At 42.8% G+C, this 22,262-nt stretch overlaps 1 protein-coding gene and 1 long non-coding RNA gene across 4 annotated transcripts in view; one reads left to right on the top strand and one right to left on the bottom strand.

The window, feature by feature from the left end:
• The window catches only part of LOC149125628 (uncharacterized), a 53,235-nt gene extending 39,421 nt beyond the window's left edge, over positions 1-13,814 (bottom strand). The window contains exon 1 of the long non-coding RNA XR_016210935.1: positions 13,570-13,814. This is a non-coding gene — a long non-coding RNA (uncharacterized LOC149125628). The remainder of the gene's footprint in view (positions 1-13,569) is intronic.
• Positions 12,739-22,262, top strand: part of LRRC8B (leucine rich repeat containing 8 VRAC subunit B) — an 84,222-nt gene continuing 74,698 nt past the window's right edge. For 2 of the 3 annotated variants that reach the window (XM_002715872.6, XM_051856263.3), the window contains exon 1: positions 13,061-13,435. The gene's annotated coding sequence lies outside the window, so the exon portion shown is untranslated. Of the gene's footprint in view, positions 12,979-13,060; positions 13,436-22,262 lie in introns of those variants that run through there. The other variant, XM_017346108.4, reaches the window with a different exon arrangement.

Raw genomic sequence — 22,262 nt, 5'->3', positions numbered from 1 at the left:
AATGAGTCTTGGAGGGAGGTATTTGACATAGTTTTTAAGATGCTGTTTCAGACACCTGCATCCCATATCAGAGTGCCTACACTGGAGTCCCAACTCCACTCCTGATTCCAGCTTCCTGTTAATGTATACCTTGGGAGGTAGCAGGTGCTGACTCAAGTAGTCATTGCTACCCAAGTGAGAGACCCAGATTGAATTCCCGGCTCCTGGTTTTGGCCTACTTGAGCCCCAGTTGTTTGTGGGCATTTGCGGAGTAAACAGTGGATGGGAGACCTCTCTCTCTGTCTCTCTTCTCTGTGTCTCTTGCTTGCTGCTTTTCAAATAAATTTTAAAAATAAATGTCTCATATGGACAACACATTTTTGGATTCTGTTTTATAATATAATTCATTCTGTTAATCTTTTGATTGGAGAGTTGATTTCATTTACATATAAATAATTACTAAGTAGGAGGGCTCTAAGTCATTTTGCTAGTTGTTTTCTGTATGTCCGATAGCTTTGTTTCCTTCATTTTGTGCATTACAGTCTTCTGTGTTTAGTTTTTTTGTAGCAAAACATTAAATTCCTTTGTAATTTCCTTTTGTCGCACACTATAGCTGTTTTATCTGTGATTATCATGGAGGTCACGTTTAACTTTCCAAAGTTGTAACAATCTAATTTGAATTCAAACTGGCATAATTTCAACAACATATGAGAACTCTGCTCCTTTAAAAGCTCTGTCCTTGTTCTTTTTCATTGCTGATACCACAAAATTACATCTTTTTACACTGTATACCCACAAATACAAGCTAATAATTCTTGAAATGCACTAGTCTCTTAAATCATGTAGACAACAAAATGTGGAGTTACAAAGCAAAGTTATGATTATACTAGCCTTTAGATCAATCATTTTTTCATGTATTAGTTTCTTAAACCATGTAGAAAATAAAAAGAGCAGTTACAAACCATACTTAACAATACTAGCTTTTATAGCTATCCCTGTCTTTAACTTCACTGAGGTCTTGATTTCTTCACACAGCTTTGATTTGCATCTGGTGACTTTTAATTTCACTCTTGGGACTCTCTTGAGAACATCTAATAGGACAGATTAAGTGGTCATGGACACCCTCAGCTTTTGTTTATCTGAGGTCTTAACTTCTCTCTCACTGTTTTGAAGGACAGTTTTATGGGAAATAGGAGTTTTGGTTGACAAGTTTTTTTCTTTTACCACTTTGAATATATCAACCCATTGTCTCGTGGCTCCCAGGTTCCTGGTGAAAAATTTGCCTTTAATTTTATGGAGAATCCCTTGTATGTAAAGAAATTACCATCTTCTCACTGGTTTAAAGATTCTCTTATTAGCTTTGGCTTTTGAAAGCTTTATTACAAAAGATCTTGATGTAGATCTTTTTTAAAAATATGTATTTGTGAGGCAGAGTTACAGACAGAGAGAGGGAGAGACAGAGAGATCTTCCATTCACTGGTTCACTCCACAAATGGCCACAATAACCAGAGCTGGGCTGATCTGAAGTCAGGAGCTCCTTCCAGGTCTCCCAGGTGGGTGCAAGGTTGGAAGCACTTGGGCCATTTTCCACTGCTTTCACAGGCCATTAGCAGAGAACTGGATCTGAAGAGGAGCAGCCGGGACATAATCTGGTGTCCATATGGGATGCCAGCACCAAAGGCAGATGGTTAACCTACTATACCACAGTGCAGGCCCCAGTGTAGACCTCTGTGAATTCATCTTCCTTGGGGTTCATTGAGTATCTTGGATTACGTTCGCATCTTTTTTTTTTTTAATTAAGGGAGTATCCAGACATTATTTCTTCAAATATTTTCTCTGCCCTTCCTCTTTCTTCTCTCATTATGGACTCCAACAATAAATATGCTGACCCAACTTGTGTCATCCCACAGGTCCTTACACTCTGTTCACTTTTCTCCAATCATTTTTCTTTCTGTTCTGAAGACTCAATGCTTTCCATTGTCTTATTTTCAAGTTACTTCTGCCTGGTCAAATCAGCCTTTGAATCTCTAGTAAACTTTTCATTTTACCTAGTCTACTTTTAAACTCAAGAACTTCTTATTTTCTTAGGTTTTCTATCTCTTTTCTGGAATTTCAATTTTGTTTATACATTGCTGAGGTTTTTGTGTTTTTATTCCACATTTTCATTTCTTTGAAAATTGTTAGGACAGTTGTTTTAAAGTATTGGTCTAATAGATCTGCACTAAAGTTTTTTTCAAGAACAGTTTTTGTTGATTTTTTTTCCTTTGAATAGGTCATGTTTTCCTGCTTCTTGCCTTTTGATTCAAAACTGGGCATTTGATTCAATAATGTAGCCACTCTGGATGTTAGATATTCCCTCTTCCCTAGAGTTTATTGTTGTTGGGTTTTTTTGTTTTTGGGTCATTGTTTTTGTTTCTTTTTGTTGTTGCTATAGACTGTCCCTATTCCAAGATCAACCTGAGGTGTCAGTAAATTAAAGGTCTTTCCAGGTTTTTCTGAGCCTGTGCCTTGCCCTGAGCATATATAGTCACTTTCTAATTTTCTCTATACACGCAGTTGCTGTTGAGCGTTCTGGCCTTTAATATCTGAATACCAGAGATGGCAAAAGAAAAAAATGAAGCGAGACACTGGCCCTTTAAAGCCCCTACAATTCACTTCAGCTGAAAGGGACTAACAAGTAACAGTGAGGTGGGGCATAACACCAGTGGCTACCTAGCTCTGCACCTCTGTCATCAAGGATCAGACCACAGTTCCCCATTAACTGGAGTTAGGGTCCCTTTACCCACCCTGGCTCCCACAAACTACATGTAAAATTGTTCTTGGAACACATGCACAGTTGCCTGTCATGGGGCAGAAGAGGTGCAGCAGGGATGAATGTGGCACCACTATGCTAAGGGTTGAAATGACTTAGAAGAACCATAATTTATTACCCAAGTCTTCCAGACTTCCAAAATAATTACACTGACAGATTCTGATATCGCAGTTTGTTTAGGTGAAGAAATTACTGGTGATTCCTACTCCACTATCTTTCCAGACTGTACCCTCTTGCCCATTTTTAAACTTATTCAACTTTTAACTGTTGAATTATGTTTTTGTACATTCTAGACACAACTCCCTTTTACATGATTGGCAAATGTCTTCTACCCTTCTGTGGCTTGTCTTTTTGATACATAAAATTAATATTTTAATTAACCCCATCCCTCTCTTTTTACATAGAACAAGAGAGAATATGATATTTCATAAATGTTTAAGTGCAAGAGCTCTGAAGGAAGGACAGAAAGAGAGAGAAAGAAACAAGACCTGGAATATGAGTGCAAATTATGTCATTCTCAGTGCTAAAATACCAAACTTATACTTCCAATACAGCAAAAATAAGTCTATCATATCTTGTTTCTAAAATCCAGAACTTTAGAACATAACTCAAAATCAGTCATCGAAAAAAAAATCAAGTAGGAATTCCTGCAGTATAAAGATCTCCAGTAGAGAGCACTAATGTTTCTTAAATATTCTGTTAGTAGCTTTAAGCTAGAAAAGGCTGAGTAAGCAGTTACTATTCTTTCCTATACCAAACACCTGGGAATGGAAGACACAATAACATTTACCCTACATTCATTAACATTTATCGATCATCCACTATTCCCAGATACTATGTTATGCCCTGGGATGTCAAAGGTAAATAATATAATCAAGGAATTGGAGTCTAGTGAAGAATCTTACCTCATTCTCCCAATAACTTCCCCCTTCTTCCACAAATCAAGTAAAGCATTTAGTAACTAATCATCCACTTCCCTATCTCTAACCACACACACACACACACACACACACACACACACATATATATATATATAAATGTATGCATTAACTGTCCTTGTGTTTAAAAGCAATAGGCTCAGGAGGGCCTCAGATATAATCTACTCAAAGTCTCTCCATTTATAAATGCAAACTCTAAACTCAGCCTGAGTAACTGACTTCCCCAAGATCATGATAACAGTGAATGTACTTCTGAAGTAAGTCATGATCTTCTCACACATGTCTTCACTGGCTTTTATTTTACACCATTCATCATGGTTTCCAGCATCTCCAATCCCAATTCTCTAATCAAGAATTATCAAAGAAATCTCAAGATGTTATAACTTCAAAGTCATAAGACACTCAAGTTGAAAAGAATGATCCAATGTTAATGTGGATGTGGATGTTACCAGAAGAGGATGAAGACATTACAAATAAGCAATTTGGTAACGAGTAATTTTAAGGTCACTTTAGTCTATTTCTCTCTATATATATATATTATACATACATATGGCGCCACTTAGATATCATCTCTAAATTACTTTATGTTTGCATATTATCTTCAGTTAAGTAAGGCCAGGTTTAAATGTGAGAAACAGTTAGGGGTCAAATTCTGAAATGACATCAGAATGCACAAGGTGAAGAGGATGCATATTTCTGACTTCATTTCATTCATTCATATGAAAGTACTACTGATTCCATTCATTTCATTCATTCATATGAAACTACTACTGATTCCGTTCATTTCATTCATTCATATGAAACTACTACTGATTCCGTGCCTCATAGATGTAAATCACTCTATCAGTTTCTGATGGTGCACTAGTCCATGTGATGGATGTGGCTTTTGTTCTGAAATACACACTTTTGCAGCATTCTTCCAGAGCAGGTCAGTGATCTGCAGTTAAGCAGTGGTCATCTTTCAAGCGGCTGAACTCTGAAAGATGCCTGAGCTATAGAAGGTTTAACAGAATGACTCAGCAAGCTTAGAGACTGCTAATAGATTCTATTTCTCAGGTATACAAATCATAGTAGTAAGAGTCTTTAGCAAAGCCCATACTACTCTATTTGAGTGATTTGTATAAACTATAAAGTTGTTTATAAATAGAAATTGTTTAGGGGTCAGTGCAGTGGCATAGTAGGTTAAACCTTTCCTGAAGTGCTGTTATCCTATACGGGTACTGGTTTGAGTCCCATCTGATCCACTTCTAATCCAGCTCCCTGATAATAGCCTGAGAAAGCAATGGAAGATAGGCCAAGTGCTTGGGCCCCTGCACCCACGTGGGAGACCTGGACAAGGTTCCTGGCTCCTGGCTTCTGATCAGCTCAGCTCCAGCCATTGCAGCCATTTGGGGAGTGAACCAGTGAATGGAAGACTTTTCTGTAATGCTGTCTCTCAAATAAATAAATCTTCAAGTGAATAAAAATTGTTTAATGATCATATTTAGTTACAAGGAAGGTACATGCACTTTTTGTCCTCAGGTTTACCTTGAAGAGTAAAAAAAACTGTATCTGTTTATTGAATTGATAATTCAGGAATTTTGATATTAAAATTTACCCCCAAATATGATGATGAAATTGTAAAATTTCTACCACCTACATATTTGTTTTCATCTGTCAATATAATTCCTCCTGCTCTTTCCTCACACTCAAGCTAGGTATAACTTCCCCACCTACAGTGAGGTTTTTATAAGCCACCAACATGTTTTACTCACCAACACAACAGGCTTTCTCTGATACCCTTTTAATGTACTCATCTAGTACAAATCTCTTTTGTAATTAATTAATTTTCATTTTATTTGAAGTGGAGAGAAAGAATCTCTATCCATTGCATCACTTCCCAAATGGCCACAATGATTACAGGTGGGCCCAGCAGAAACCAGGAGACCAGGATTCAATCTGAGTCTCCCATATGGGTGACAGGGACCCAAGTACCTAAACCGCCATCACCTGCTGCTTCCTGGGGATACACCTTAGCAGGAAACTGGATCAGAAACAGGAGCCAGGACTCAAACCTAGGCATTCAAACATGGGATGTGTGCATCACCAGCAGCAACTTAACAGTTTTGCCAAATGGCCACTCCTCTTGCCTCAATTTCTAAAAATAAATTTAACCTATTCTCTCCTCTACTAATGTATTCCCACCTACCCTTGCTCCTCAATATTGAAATAAGGTAAAACAAAAAAGTATTTTTTCCTTTCTCATAAGGTAAACAGGTTATATCCAGCTACTCCTTTTTTTAAGATTTATTTATTTATTTGAAAGTCAGAGTTACACAGAGAGAGGAGAGGCAGAGAGAGAGAGAGAGAGAGAGAGAGAGAGAGAGAGAGAGTCTTCCATCCAATGGTTCACTCCCCAGTTGGCTGCAACGTTTGGAGCTGTGCTGATCCGAAGCCAGGAGCCAGGAGTTTCTTCCGGGTCTCCCACGCAGGTGCAGGGGCCCAAGGACTTGGGCCATCTTCTACTGCTTTCCCGGGCCATAGCAGGGAGCTGGATCAGAAGTGGAGCAGCCAGGACTCAAACCGGTACCCATATGGGATGCTGGCACTGCAGGCCAGGGCATTAACTCACTGCGCCACAGCGCCAGCCCCTATCCAGCTATTCTAAAGCATGTTTTTGTTATACCTTCTGAGCTGTTTAAAGAGCCTATGTTTGGAGATTCTACTGGATCTCAAATTTGCCTCTCCTTTTTTAATTTTAAAAACTTTAAGCTTCTTAATGGGAAGTGTACCATTTCTGTTGTATTCCTCCAAAACAAAAATTTGGTGGACATAGCGAATTGGGCATAAAGAAAGATATACAATAAGTTAGTAAAAGAATAAGCAGATATTGAAAGGTGTGCTGCATTTGGTTATGGAGGATTCAGAAAGCAAAGCCAAAGCAGTTGACACTGTGGAAGAGACTGGAACTTTGCTTCGTAACAGTTGTTACTGATTTATTGTATCCAACCATAGCAGCTCTGTAAGAGTGCTGTGAGCTGGTGGGCTCCAGGAGGCCCAAGGCACAGCCATCACATGCACCAGCGGATCCTCAGAAACTCCTTTGATGTTTTGCCCTCTGTGGGCATAGAGTATTTGTTGGATGCTACAAGACTGAGTGAAGTGAAATGAAGATTGAGAACTCTGAAACATGGATTATCCCTATCTTTTTCCATAGTCCTAGGTAGACACATGGAACATACTGGGAAACAGAAACTTCTGCTTAAACTGTTAGTGGCTTTCCCTAGGTCTCGTGGCCAGAAAAGGCAACAAGAGAACCTAAGAGAACACTTCAAGTCCAATGCTCTTCCCAGCATACACCTCTTCTCCAGCTCTACAATGCTCTGAATCATGTTCTTTTGCAATGTACTTTTACTTTTTATCCAAGTGTTTAATGAACTAGGAGATATATCAGCTTCTACGCCTCTGAAGTCAACTAAGTAGAGGCTGAAGTCCAGTGATCAATGTGAATTATAGCTAATGGAAAGTCTTATATTAGACAAAGAACACAAGACAACGCAGCTGCCAAGAAAAAAGGTGGGGGGTGGAGGGCCTGATCAAGATCTAACTGACCTACTCCAAACCCAAGACATGGAAGCATTTGTCATGAGGAACCCCAGAAGCCAGCTACTTTTACAGCACTAGGAAGCCTCTTCCCTAGGTTACTACAGGGTTCAGAGAACCTAGATTGAATTCCCACAGGGAGCCCAGTAAGTTTCATCTCAGTCACCAGAAGTCATGACCATCAGGGGGCTCTTTTTAGACCCCTTTACAGCAGCAGAGAGCTACCAGTTCTGCTTTAGTTCTGGGTTTTCATCCTCGCTTCCCTTGTGAATATTTTCTTAGAAGCCGCCTCCTTTGCATGGACAGAAAAACAATAAGAGTCAATAATTGTTGGCTGCTCTGTGGTAGTCTCCAATATGCGACCCAGATGACAGCTTATTTTCTATAAATGGGATGCATGGGAAACTTTCAAAGAAATATTTGGACAAGTTCCCAGAAGACAGATCAACTGAGGATATCAGGCATCCTAGAGCAGGAACTGAGGGTTTCCCTTAGGGGAAAGGACTCGAATGAGGGTCACCCTGATAGCACTGGTCTGTTAAGGAAGGGACGTGCATAGTTAGGGCACACAGGACACTCAGCACAATGGGTTGTCAGAATACCGAGTGAATAGTTATGACTACTTCAGACTGGGATCAGGTCAGGATCAACACACACAGAAGGGCACAGCCAGCATGAACAATTGCAGTTTGGATTTCTAAGTCAAGCTACCTTTTTCCAAACACATGTTTAATATCCAATTTGTTATCTCAGAATTCTTGCCACTGTGCTCACTCTCAGAATTTGCCCCAAGGAAAGGCCCAAGAAAAGTTCATTTGAAAGCTCTGCAACTTCGAGATTGAAAGGGTCAGAAAAATATTGCAAACTGGCAAAAAGTGAGTAAAGATCTTTGATTATGACAATGTACTCAATCATAAACAAACCTGGTGACTATGGCAAACTTTCCAAGTGCAGGAGTAGAACCGATTTCTAATTTTGCTCTTTTCTTTCTGACCTGATACTTTAATAGAATTCACAATCTTAAACTATGATCCTAAGATTTAAAATATACAGGCTATCATAGTAATATTCTAATTTAGAAACCTGAAGTTGTCTAAAATTTCTCAGATCCATGTTCACTGTGATTCTCCCTCAATTTTACAATGCCCATCAAACTCATCTCCCCTTTCAGAGGCTGCATGCTATCCAGACACACTGTCACCACCACAGTACTGTATCTTTAAGAAAATTATATATGGATTTAGGTATTCTTCACCTCTGCCAAACTTTCAGTGACTTTTTGTATACATTGTAGATAGTCAATGTTTAATTTTAAGAAATACAAAATTTTTTACAATCATACTTTTTAGAATGCCAAAATGGAAAAGAACTGCCAGTGTTTGATAATATGCTGTCTTCAATGAATCGTAAGAGCTGTTATCAAGATTCAAAGTAAACTAAACTCTTACCAAGGCAACCACACGCAGCAGAGCTCAGCGCTAATGTCACTCAGCCCAGAAGGGATCTTCCAAATCCAGGAGTCCGATGACACCTTCACATAGGCCACGGAACTCAGCTACTGCATGACCACATTGTAGTCACCATTTCAGTTACATCATTCGAGATGTTTCCTATGTCATTAGGAACTGGCACACTTGCTGTTCCTATACATCTCCTTCGTCACATGAATGCAAATGCCCTATCACTAGTTATTTTTGAGATGTTATAGAAAGCAGAATCTTTTTAACTTTTATTTAGTAAATATAAATTTCCGAAGTACAGTTTATGGATTACAATGGCTTTCCCCCCACCCCCCATAATTTCCCTCCCACTCGCACCCCTCCCATCTCCCGCTCCCTCTCCCATTCCATTCACATCAAGATTCATTTTCAATTATCTTTATATACAGAAGATCAGTTTAGCATACATTAAGATTTCAACAGTTTGCACCCACACAGAAACACAAAGTGTATACTGTTTCAGTACTAGTTATAGCATTACTTCACATTGGACAACACATTAAGGACAGATCCCACATGAGGAGTAAGTACACAGTGACTCCTGTTGTTGACTTAACAATTTGACACTCTTGTTTATGGCGTCAGTAATCTCCCTAGGCTCTAGTCATGAGCTGCCAAGGCTATGGAAGCCTTTTGAGTTCGCTAACTTCGATCTTATTCAGACAGGGTCTTAGTCAAAGTGGAAGTTCCTTCCTCCCTTCAGAGAAAGGTGCCTCCTTCAGAAAGCAGAATCTTGAGGCCGGTGCCATAGTGTAGCGGGTAAAGCCATTGCCTGCAGTGCCAGCAACTCCTATGAGCGTCAGTTCGAGTCCCGGCTGCTCCATTTCCAATCCAGCTCCCTGCTATGGCCTGGGAAAGCAGTAGAAGATGGCCCACAAGTCCTTGGGCCCCTGCACCCATGTGGGAGATCTAGAAGAAGCTCCTGGCTCCTGGCTTCAGATCAGCACAGCTTTGGCCATTGTGGCCAATTGGGGAGTGAACCAGTGGATGGAAGATCTCTCTCTCTCTGCTTCTCCTCTCTGTGTAACTCTTTCAAATAAATAAATAAAACTTAAAAAAAAAAAAAAAGCAGAATCTTTGTACTTTAGCTTCTCCTCCAGGTTCTCATCCTGCCACAAAGAGTCCTGAAGGTGAATCAGTCATTTTAAGACAATGTTTGGGGCACACAGGGCAAAACCACAAGTTGTTTTCTTAATCCTGTCCCTCCGATGTTAAGTTCTCCTTTCTTCATGAGGCTTTTTCTGATTACTCCCACCAACACTGTTCTACATTAATTTGAGTGTGAGAAGTACCTGACTTATTTAGTTGAAAGAGTGACAGAGAGAAAAACAGATCCTCCATGCACTAGTTCACTCTCCAAATGCCTGCAACACCTAGGGATGGATTACACCAAAGCCAGGAGCTGGGAACTCCATTGGGTCTCCCAGGTGTGTGGCAGGTACCGAAGTACTTGAGCCATCATCTGCTGCTTCCCAGCTGCACTAGGGGAGGCAGGACAGGAAGCAGAGTAACTGGGACTAGAACCAGCCAGCTGGGATGTGGGGATCCCAAGTGGCAGCTTAATCAGCTGCACCATAACACCAACCCCAACTGTTCATAAAATCTGCATGCTGCTGAGGTCAGGGACCAAGTTTTATGTTCCTCTGGTATCACCTATAGTGTCTAGCACCCTGCTGGACACATAATAAAGTGCTTAATATCCATGATGGAATTTTAAATCTCTGCTTTAGACTTTGATGGGTTTGGCTGTAGAAGTGGTACCTGAGTCTTTCAGAGTTTACTTTTTATCAAAAAAAAAAAAAAATCCTTGAGAGAATGTCAGGTACTCCTGTAAGGACTGAACATATTCCAAGGACCTCAGGGGTCTTGTTTTCAAAGATAATACAATGTAGTGGAAAAACTGGGCACAGGTATGAATAGTCAAGCATTCCTAATTATAAGGCCTATAATGGGATGCCAAAATATTCTAGTCACTAAATACTCTCTCTTTATGGGAACATATCATGTACACATTATTTAAAAAGTACCTGGCCTTCGGATCAGCATGGTGCGCCAGCCGCAGCGCGCCAGCCGCGGCGGCCACTGGAGGGTGAACCAACAGCAAAAGGAAGACCTTTCTCTCTCTCTCTCTCTCTCTTTCTCTCTCACTCACACTGTCCGCTCTGCCTGTCAAAAAAAAAAAAAAAAAAAGTACCTGGGAGCAGTATTTGGGGTTAGTCCTCTTTCTCTCTACTGTAATGCTATTGGGAGCTTAAAAAGAGTTCTTCAAACAGTTCTGGAAAACAGAATTACAAAATTTGTTTTATTGCAAAAATGTTGAAATTCATGCAGAGTTTTTTCACAGTTTGCATTTTATGAACTTTTTGAAGAGCCTTGTATGCATGGATTTTCACAATTTTTGCACCAGAATATTCAGTTCCATTTTTCCATGAGCATTTTGAAGTACCCTCATATGCCATAGCAAAAAACAACAACAACAAACCAGGAGAAACAGCTATGTGGGGCTCTTACTTCAGAAAGAGATTCCGAGATACAATATCACAAATTTGGAAGTCTTCTTTCTCCATGGAATCAATGTTGTCACCTTGACGGGTGTTTAAGAATTAAATTAAAATAAAAATAACATTTATATGTTACGTGTCCGAGGTTTACCTAGAAATATTACTGTTTGAAATTGGTTGCTTTAACTATCAGCTAATGGTAAATTGGGTTGCCAAGCATTGAAGTCATTTTTGTATTCACATCATCATTGGATTGAAATGTTGAAGGCATATCTGGTTATAATCTCTTAAGTCTGAGTTTAGGGAAGGTAAGTAACTACCCCAAGTCATATAGGCTGTTAACTGCTATGATGGAAGAATGGATCATCTGCTCAGGGATTTGGCGGGGGGAGGAATATTCCTTTCCAAACATTCAGAAACACGTACAAAACGGATGCTTTCAAGTTTCAATATCATAACTTTACAATCTGTATCTACTACCACTTTTTTCTTTGTTTCATTTACAAGGAATACACCTATATGTGACCCATCTTCAAATGGTGAGCAGTTTGGGAACCAAACACAAATGTAAGTTAGATTTAGATCTGTGCATACACAGTAGCTCACATGCATGGCTCAACAAAAACTTGAATGACCAAATGAAGGCATGTTCTTCCAGCTTCTCCCCCGAGACGCAGGAAGACGACAGCCGCCAACCTAGAATTCAGCAGACAAGGAAACAACAAGAGACCCACAGGCAGCCTTCTTGCTACCTCTCAGAGTGATTCAAATTGTAGTTCTAATCTCAACAGTCTATGTGGGACACCGCTCTTCTCATGTAACTTGGGACTGCGTTTTCTTTACTCCCATTTACAAAACCTGATCAGATGTCCCTAATGCTAAGTCTTTTATACTCTATTCCTTTGGGAGGTCCCTTGCAAAGTTTTACTTTATAAAGAGAGATGTCGTTGCCATAGCAACTAAGATATTTAATCTTGCCTAATTGAATCGTTGTATTGCAAATGGGAGCTTGGGCAGAGGCCGAGTTAAAATGGAGTGTAAGTGGAGGACACAAAATATCAAGTCCCCTTAATTCCTGGGGTTTGGATTAATGTTGTTTTCTGGTGAGGCGTATTGTTACTGTTCAAACTCCAGGCACTTAACCCTAGAGGGAAGTGGGTTGGGCGCTAGCCATGGTGCACCTGCAGTTGATTAGCCACAACGTAGGTCATGAGTGTAGTCTCCCAGGTCGCCCCCTCTCATCTCAACAATCAGCACACCTGGGAGGGGCGGATGACACTGGAGGCCAGAACTGAATTTAGGCAGCTTAGTGCGGTACAACTGTAAAACCCTCCCTCCCAGGGGCTCGGCCTAGGGACTTCAGAGTCCAAGAGGCGGGTTCCCGCGCTGCTCCCGAGCCTTTCTTCAAGGCCCCAGCGCACGTTATGTAAATAACAAGTTGCTCGGGCGCACACGTGAGAAGGCGGGAACCCGACCCGCGCACAAGCACACCGGGTGCGGCCAAAGTCACTGGCGTGGCGGCGCCTGGGGACGGACCTGGGCCCCTCTCGCTCCCTCCGCTGGCAGCAGCCCAGCGTCCCCCGCGAGGCGCGCGGCTGGGCCAGGGGACTCGGCGGCCACATGGCGCGCTCGGGGAGATGGCTGCGCTTTGTTCCCAGCAGCGACGGGTGAGTCACCGGCCCCCGCCACCGCAAAGCTGGGCAAAACCTCGCGCCCAGAGCGAGCAGACAGTTTCACAGCAGGAGCAACTATCCCAGCGGCCGCGGCTGCTTCCTCTTCGTCCTGCTCCTCGTCCTCCTCCGCCTCCGCGGCAGCCACGGCCACCGCCGCCGCCACCACCGCCGAGGCCGTGCCGCCGCCCCTACCTCGGCCCGGCCCCTCCTCCTCCGCGCGCGAACTCAGTCAGCGGTTCGCGCCGCCGCGCGCCCATTGGCCGCTGGAACGCGCCGCGTCACAATGGAGCCGCTCGGAGGCGGCGAGCTGGGCAGCGCCGGGGCTTCCCGCTGAGCCCGCAGCCGCCGGCAGCCGGCAAAGTGCGGGCGCCGGGCCGCCGCCGGCGGGCCCGGAGGCGCGCAGGGTGCCCGCCACGGTTCGCTCCGGCGCCCTGGGGTTGGAGTCGCACAGGTAGGTCGGAGCGTGACACCGCGGCGTGTGGAGGAGGAGCCGAGCCCACCGAGGCGGTGGAGGAGGAGGACGGGGATAGGAGACGCAGCAGGTGGGGTTGGGAGAGCAGGTGCGGTTACCTGTCTGCACCTCACCTGCGTGCCTGGTTGCGGACGGGTGGCGCGGCCGGAGGCGTGAGTGGCGGTTTCGTTGCTCCCTTGTCTCCGGGAAAGAAGGAGCGATACCCGCTGAGGGAAGCTTTCCCGGGTGCTAGGGTCATCTGGGGCGAAAAGAGTGGGTGGGCGGCCCCCTCTGTCCTCTGGTAGCCTTGGCGCTGCACCTGTGCGAGTCCTCGGGCGGGGCGGAGAAAGGGTTCTGCTTTCCCAGGCTGGAGCCTCGCCCAGGTGAGCGGACCTCCGTCCAGGGCGTCCACTTGTGGTCGCTGTCGTTTGCCCCCTGCCCTGGCGCTGTTTGTTGGCAAACATTCTGTGTTCTCCTATACTAGTTATTCGTCTACGGTTTGGTGCTAGCGTTGGGCATTCGTTTGACGGGGGGCGGGGAAAGAGGGCAACGGATTCCCATTTAAAGAGAGGCACAGGAATTTCCTCCCCTTGGGCTACAGTTAAGCAGGTGTTGAGAGGTCCGGAGGAAGGAGGTGCAGGGTTGGCTCATTACTCTGCGTCCTCCAGGTGGCATTTGTGAAAAGGTATTTGTGGTCAGGACTCTCCTAGCACTCTCTACCGCCTGCCTCCACGCCCAAGGGCAAACCTAACACCGGTGTGTGAACTTCCTTGAAAATAAATTCACCTTGCCTAGACACTTAAACACCTAGCTGTAAAAGGATACCAGTATGAAAAACATTACATTGTAAATCTGTAGGCAACTTAAAATAGGCAATTGGTTGGACGCATACTGAGACATTAAGCAGTGTGTGTCTTTATCAGGCTTTCTCCTGAACCTAAGAACAGGACCCGAAGCTTAGAACAGAAGTCACACTGCAGTATCATTATTTAACAATTTGGTACTCCCCGTGGGTACAAGGGACACTTCCAGAGAAACAAAAATGCGGGGGCCAAGATGACTTTGTTTTTCTGCCCCTGGCTGTCCTAGTCATCCTCTCCAGTCTTTAAGAAAATATGAAATGACAGCTAATCCTTCAGGTCGTTGGGCCCATGTGGTTTAAGAATATAAGCCCTATAACATGGCTGATGGTGCTCTGAGCTACAAAGAGGGCTTTTGGTGTAGTTGGTGAAGGGGGCGAAATTGCCATTAAGGGCACTTTTCTTACACCTAGTTTTAAAAATCTGTGTTAAAACTTACTGGTTTTCAAAACGTATCGGTTTTCTTCAGCAGGAAAGATGTTCCAGCTTGTCCTGCCTGGCATGAGTATATTCAAAGTTGGGATGGTTTTGTTGTATTAGTTAAGCTTTGCTTTTTTAATCCTCCTCACTACCACATTCCCCGTAGCAGTTTTCAAATCCTAGAATGAACAGGGCCCCAAACACTAAAGCTTGGAAAAAATACCAAATCCTCTCCGGTTTTGGTAGATGAATCAATGTGGATATTTGCCTGCACTTTTATTTTCTGAAGTTGAAGGGGCAAAATGTGTCAAGATTTCAAAGATCCTTACTTTTTAGCCAAAGTTTCACTTGGAAGTAAATTTTTAACTTTTTTAAAAATCATTTCAGTAGTACCTATTTTTATGTTCTATTAAAAAAAATTTTTACTATCTATACAAAAGTAGCCTCTTTAATCCAATATCTGATTTTCACTTAGTGTATATCAAGTTGATTTCTAAATTTTGTTTCATTTCTCTTTTCCAGCATTCTTCCACCATACACTAATGTTATCAGAAGCTAATGCATTCTGATTCTGTCATGTTCATCTGCGTCTGGTGAAACGGCTTGCACTGCCTGCCACATAGCATGCCTTTCACTGCTGTTTGGACTCTGAAAGTGCTGGATTCACCAGCAAACAATCTCAATCTGTAACTACTCAAAAGAAATTTGAGAGGCCCAATTATAGGGTGGAATTTGTTGAACCAGTTGTAAAATGTAATTTGTGTCATGTCTTTTTTCATATTAATGCCTTTTCCTTTATTGCTATTACCTACTTTCACTTTATTTCTCAATTGTATTTTCTAAAATTCCTACCTGATTTTATTATGACTTAATTTTCTGTTTAAAATAATGCTTTTGGCAGACATAATAGCTTATTTTTCTTTTTTCTGGATCATTAGGTTGATCTTTATTTAGGCCCAATACCATAAAATCTCCTTGCTAAATTCTTATCACTATTGTTCATTTAGAAATTGAACAAAAGATAGTGATAAACTTCATGTTCTGTGACTTCACTTCATTTAGGATTCTACTTGCGATACAATTTAAATTTATTCCTTTGATGCTTTTGTGAACAGAATAAAGGAAATGAATAAAAAATGAGTAGTCAGGATTTCAACCTTGACCTTTCGTTTTTCCCTTTTTGACTTTATGCTGCCTTTGATATGAATCACGTGGCTCTGCTTGTCCCTTTTACAGCCGGTCTACATTTGAACTGTATCTCCTGCTTCTTTAATTTCAATATGCCTTGTAATTCTTTCTGCCTGTTTGTCTGATCCTGTGGCCATTTCCACAGTTCCATTCTGCCTACTCTGCACCTAATAACATCTTTCACAGAATCTGTCAGCTTGCACAGCTTCTGTTTCTCTTTCATTTCCAGCTCCTTGCAGGTAACTGAGATCCTCCTCTGCGTCTTTGGTGGAGACCAAGTTCTGTTCTGTCTACTAGCGTGTTCCTTTTGGTTCTTCCTCAAGTATGCAAATTTGAGAGCATGCTTGAACCTTCCTTATTTTATTTTGTCAAATGCCTTTTCAGCATTTTCAACTCTTCCAGTGTTCCTTTAAAAAAAATCTTGCAAATATAGGTAAAATCCTGAAGATTTCTTGCTTAACAGCACGAAATTGTGCACACTGGTGTACTGTGTTTGCACACTATGTCATCACCTGTGATGAGTTGCTGGATTTTGTCAGGATTAACTGCCAGTAACAGAGACCACAAAGAACATTGGCTTAATCAAAGTCGTGTTTCTTTTACACATCTAAAAGAGTTGATGAAGAGAAAATCCAGGGGTGGTGGTTCTACACTACAGTCTTCTGAGAGTGAGACTGGCTCCACCTTTCATTTCTAGCACGTGTAAGATTAAGCCCCGGACCTCATGGTCCAAGATGCAGCCTCAGCCATTGTGTCCAAGCTCCAAGGAGTGTGGAGGAAGGAGAAAAAGGCAGGACAGGAGTTCATGGTCACTGAGGGATGTTTCCCAGGAGCTGTTATATGCCCCTGGTTATGTCTCACCCAAAATTTACTCAAAACTTAGTGACATGACCTTAGCTCGCTGTAATAGAGACTGGGAAACTATCCAGACAGTGTTAATCCCAGCTAAAAAGGGGACATTCACATCCCTAGGAAAAAGGAAGGGAATGAAATTAGGGTATCCAAACACCACAGGTATTCTCAAACTGATTTCTTAATTAATACTACCTGTCTCACAGAGTTCTTAGCATTAAAAAGCACCGTCCATTAAAATATGTAATACAAGTACCTGAATATAACTGGCTTTCAGTGAATGCTAATTCACATTCTTTCCTATTTAGTTTTTCTATGAATAATCTACTCCCTCTGCTGCCACATCACTGGCATCTGGTACCAGATTATTGCGTTGTACCTGGTCCTGGGGAGGGAGAATGGAGCATTTGAGTGACAGGGAGCAGTATATTATTGCCCAGTGGCAGCATTTATTTCTTAGCTTGAGAATATGGCTTTGATGAGTAACAAATCAAATGGGCCTGGATATGAGTCCTGCCTCTGCCACTTACTCAGTATGCAATTGTAGCATCTCTCTCAGTTCTCTTATCTGTTAACTGGGGGCAATAATCAGATATGGGGAGTGAATGGGGGAAAAGTATATGAAGTGCTTAATAATGTGCCTGGTAACATAAATGGTAACTTTTTAAAAATTTGTCCTAAGCTGGATGAACCTTTTTGAAAATCAACTCTTTCTTTTTAAAGGTACTTTAAAACTGGTGATCTCTGTGCATATTCAAATGAACGTTTTAGCTTGTTAGTTACACTTTTTAGAACAGTCTTCAAAGGCAGTTCATAACACAGCTGCAGTTTTTCCCCTTCTGCCTTTTGATCAGAGGCAGATATTCCAGCTAAGCCTCAGCCTTGATTTGGATGATTTTTGGCTGATCCACTCTCAGAAGCTAAATGTTACCACCATTGAGTATATTTCATAATTTTTAAAATTTGTTTTCATTTGAAAGAGAGATGGAGATCTTCTATTGATTGGTTCACTCCCCAAATGGCTACAGTAGCCAACACTGGGCCAGCCCAAAGCCAGGAGTCCTGAACTCAATCCAGGTTTCTCATATGAGTGGCAGGGACCCAAGTGCTTAAACCAGCGTCTGCCTCCTCCCAGAGTGTGCATGACCTGGAAGCTGGGAAGCAAACCAGGCATTCCAATATGGTATACAGGCTTTCTATCCAGTGTCTATCAACCATTTCAAGTAGCTGACCCTATTTCATATTTTTTAGCTGCTATTTATTAAAGTATTCAACCTGCATATTCCTGGGAGCTGTTATACACCCTTGGGAATGTCTCAGTGCCCAAAATTTACTGACATGCCTTACCTCCCTAGTATAGACTGGGAAATGTTGCCCTTTATCCAGACTATATTAATCCCAGTTAAAAAGTGCCATGCACTGTGGTTGACTCTGGGTCTGCAACAATAAGCCAAATATTCATGGTCCCTCTCCTCTGCAGGTTGTAGGTTACTGGGGGAGAGAGGTAAATTATTCACTGCAGACAAGTGAAAAATTGCCACTGTGAGAGTTGTTACAAAGGAGACGCATGGGTACTGGAAACGTGTGTGCAAATGTTTGTGGATGGCTGCTGAATGGTGACTTAAGTAACTAAAATTTAGCCAGTGTGCTGCATAATGGAAAGAGAAGGAAGAGTGTGGTTAGAAAATAAGCTCAGACATGAGATGAGTCTGCCCCTAGGCAGGGACCAAGAATGTGCCACAGGTTTCCAGCGTCATCCCATGGGAGGCACTTCCTAAGATGTGGATCCTTATGCATATATGTAACTTCATGATGTCATATTCTGAAGAGGGTTACATTGTTCAAAGATGGTTTATCTGTGCTGTATTGGCAAACTGGAATTATAGATACTTTGTTGCTACACCAGGCAGAAGCACCTAAGAAAGGGAGCTATGAAATATCTTTTCAGAGAGGGACAGAGGTCTGATCTGCATCACCCTTAGCGGGTGGAATTTGAAGTCATGTGGCCGAGCGGGAAGAGGCTTTTGAAAGATTGTTGGCAAGGGAATTGGTAGTTTGTAACGCATCATTGGCAAGTAACCACAGGGTGTGAGGTGTGGGGCTTTGTGTTCCAGAGGACTGGCAGGATTATTGTGCCTGGGATGGCCAAGGTCAGGGCCAGAGGACAGCCCCAGGTTCCAGTCCCCCTGTGGCTCCAGGGTTTGCATAGACGGGAACACAGTTTGGCAGGCGGTACCATTTCTCCTTTGTCCTGTCTGGCTGATCAGATCCCTAATCCTCTCTAATCCCTGTGGCAGTCTTGGAGGAAGCTGGGCTTTCAAGGCTTCCAAGTGTTTTCCACGTATGGTGCTGTGGTATGACCAAGCCTCAGGGTCAGAACCATTAGCCCTGGACTGCAGGTTGTTTCTTGCTCTGAGTATTTAACTTTTAAATGGATTCTGTTCCTCTCAGGATTTTTTAAAGTTCATCTCTCTAGGCAAAACTAAATGAGTTTGTTCTTGGCCCTATTTCAGTGCCAAAATAGGCTGTCCTCAGCTGAGCAACAGCTCGTCTTCCAGAAGCATTTGTGAGTCATCACGCAGTTTCTCAGAGGCACAGGGCTGGCCATAGTGGTCAGGTTCCCAGGCTATTCCCAGGAAATTTCTGCTGTGCCAACGCTGCCCTATGGTGCCAGAAGTGTTTCACCTTCACCCTCCTAGGAACTCTCCCTGTCACTTGGACTTTCTCTTACTGTTTGCCCCTCTATTTGGAATTCCTCAGTGACACACCAACCTCCTCCCTCCCCCCAGGGTCTTCTGTGTTGATGTTCTCTCTGCCTTAAATGCTGTTCCCTTCTGAATGCATGGCTGCTTCCTTCTCTGTGGACAGCCAGCTCAAATATGACCTCAGAGATGCCTTCCTTGACCACCCCAGGTAAAGTAACCAAACCCCACTGTGCACATCCCAGTCATAGTCTTCATTCCTCAATTTATCCTTTGCACATTGTTTATGTTCTGCTCAACTTCACTCCTTTCCAGCATGTAAGTGCTGTGAAAGCAAGGATTTATCTCCCTTGTGATAGTGGAAAGTAGCTACCCCACTAAGCACGAAATGGGGATAATAATGCCTGTGCTTCCTGCCTCATGGAACAAATGAGGGCCTGGAGTTAGTGGACTCAAGATACTTTCTTTTCTCCAAAACTTGCTGTTCACCTTCTGATTCCCTATTTTTTTGAAAATAGCAATGGCATTTACCCAATCCTGTAACCCGGAAGACCCTAGAACTCATTGTGAGCTTCCCATTGCTTCACCTCCCCGTCCCCACCCCTGCCTACACAGCCAGTAGCCAGCCTCTCTGAGGCTGCATTCCAGGGCTCCTGCAACAGCATCCTTTCTACACAGCCCTCCACTGTGTGAGCCTTTTCCTGGAGCTCCAGCGTTTGTCATCTAACCGGAAGTTTAGTTTACAATCTTGTCCATTTCACACCCACCCACCCAAAGTTTTTGTCCACACTGCAGAGAAGTTAACTTCCTAAAAGGCAAATCTCATCCTATCACTGCTCTTTGGGATGGTGCCTTTGCCACCAGAGAGAGCCTCAATGCCTTGGTGTGCCATGTGGCAGTCTGCTGTTGCCTGAGTTCTGCAGCTCTTCTGTGTTACGTCTTGCCAAGCTCATTTCTACGTCACCAATGCATGCACTGCAGACACAGTGAGTGTCACACCCCATTTACCAGCAGCACAAGGAAGAAGGATCTCAGTGGCTGCACGGCTTCACGGCTTAGTCCATAGTTTTGCTCCTTCCCTTTGACATCCTCTTGACAAACAGATGTCCATTTGTTAAGACTCAGTTCAAGCGTCCCTCTTCCGGAACAACCATTCCTGACCCTTTCCCTCTGTCTGCCTGGTCCCAGAGCCCCTCATTCCCTCCTCTGTGCTGCCTCTGAGCCTTGTACAGCTGTCAGGAACATAAGCCACAGAACAGCTCTGATTATTCCTGGATGCTCTGTCAAGGTAGAGTGTATTGTGTTCATCTCCTGGACTTCCTGGGCAAGCATCACACCTGGCATACTGAGACCATGCAACAAAGGGATATCTGGGGGAAGGTGAGAGAATGCAACACAGCGCATGTATTTCCTAGCCCAGGACTCCATTTCAATTACAGAGCATACTCTTTGCTAAAACTCAAAATGATATCTCCTTGAATGTTGGAAATAATAAGGCACATTATACGGCCATCCTTCAGAATCTGCATGGGGTTGGTTCCATGAATACTCAGGTCCCTTTTATAAAACAGCATAGTATTTGCATAAAATCTGTACACACCCTCCTATTACTTTAGATCATCTCTAGATTAATATGTAATAAAATGTAAATCTATAAAATAGCAGTTGTATTGTTTAGGAAAGAATGACAAATTATATGTGTATTCAGTACAGATACAATTTTTTAAGGAAATATTTTGATCCATGGTTTTTTGAATGCATGGATACAGACTCCAGGGATATGGAGAACCCACCATACCTGCTGTTAATCAATATCATAATAGCTCAAACAGGGGCAGGCATTGTGACACAGCAGGTAACATTGCCAGTTGGGATGACCACATACCAGTGTGCCTGGCACCAAGTCCCAGTTCTGTTTCCCATTCAGCTTCCTGCTAATGTGCTCAGGAAGCAGCAGGTGATGGCATCAGTTCTTAAGTCCATGCCACCCACTTGGGAGACCAAGATGGAGTTCCAGGCTCCTGGCTTCAGCCTGGCCCTGTCCCAGCTGATTGTGGACTTCTAGGGAGTAAAGCAGTAGATGGACGCTCATTTGGTTACTCTCTCTTTCAAATAAATAGTCTTTAAAAATAAAAGTAAAAAAGATTAAATAGCCAAAATATATTTTCAATGAACTAGTGTTTATTGAACATTTGCTGAGTATCATATTTGATAACTTGCAGGGAATGTTTGAATCAGCTTTGGCACTTTCTGAAATAATCCTGGATTTGTCTTTTTATTAGAAATCAAAATTTTAGATGGCTAGCATACACTCCTGGTTTATAGTAGGTAGCTTTTTTTAAAGAAATATTTTATACTGAAGTGTGAAGCATTATTTTTTTAAAATTTCTTTCTTTATTACTTGGCTGGCACTGTGGTATAGCAGGTAAAACCACCGCCTGCAATGCTGGCATCCCATATGGGTGCCGGTTCGAGTCCTAGCTATTTTACTTCCGATCCAGCTCTCTGCTATGGCCTGGGATAGTAGTAGAAGATGGCCCAAGTCCTTAGGCCCCTGCATCTGTGTGGGACAACCGGAAGAAGCTCTTGGCCTCAGATTGACACAGCTCCAGCCGTTGCGGCCAACTGGGGAGTGAACCAGCGGATGGAAGATCTCTCTCCCTCTCTGCCTGTCCTCTCTGTGTAACTCTGACTTTCAAATAAATAAATCTTTAAAATATTATTTATTTATTTGAGAGACAGAAAGGGATCATTCTCATCCACTGTTTACTCCCCAAATGCCTGCAACGCCTGGGACTGGACCAA

Source organism: Oryctolagus cuniculus, chromosome 7 (genome assembly GCF_051225735.1).
Source record: "Oryctolagus cuniculus isolate XC-2025 breed Fujian yellow rabbit chromosome 7, ASM5122573v1, whole genome shotgun sequence".
In the NCBI taxonomy this organism is placed as follows: Eukaryota; Metazoa; Chordata; class Mammalia; order Lagomorpha; family Leporidae; genus Oryctolagus; species Oryctolagus cuniculus.
The sequence above is the reverse complement of the archived record's forward strand: the minus strand, read 5'-3'. Positions and strand labels throughout refer to the sequence as shown.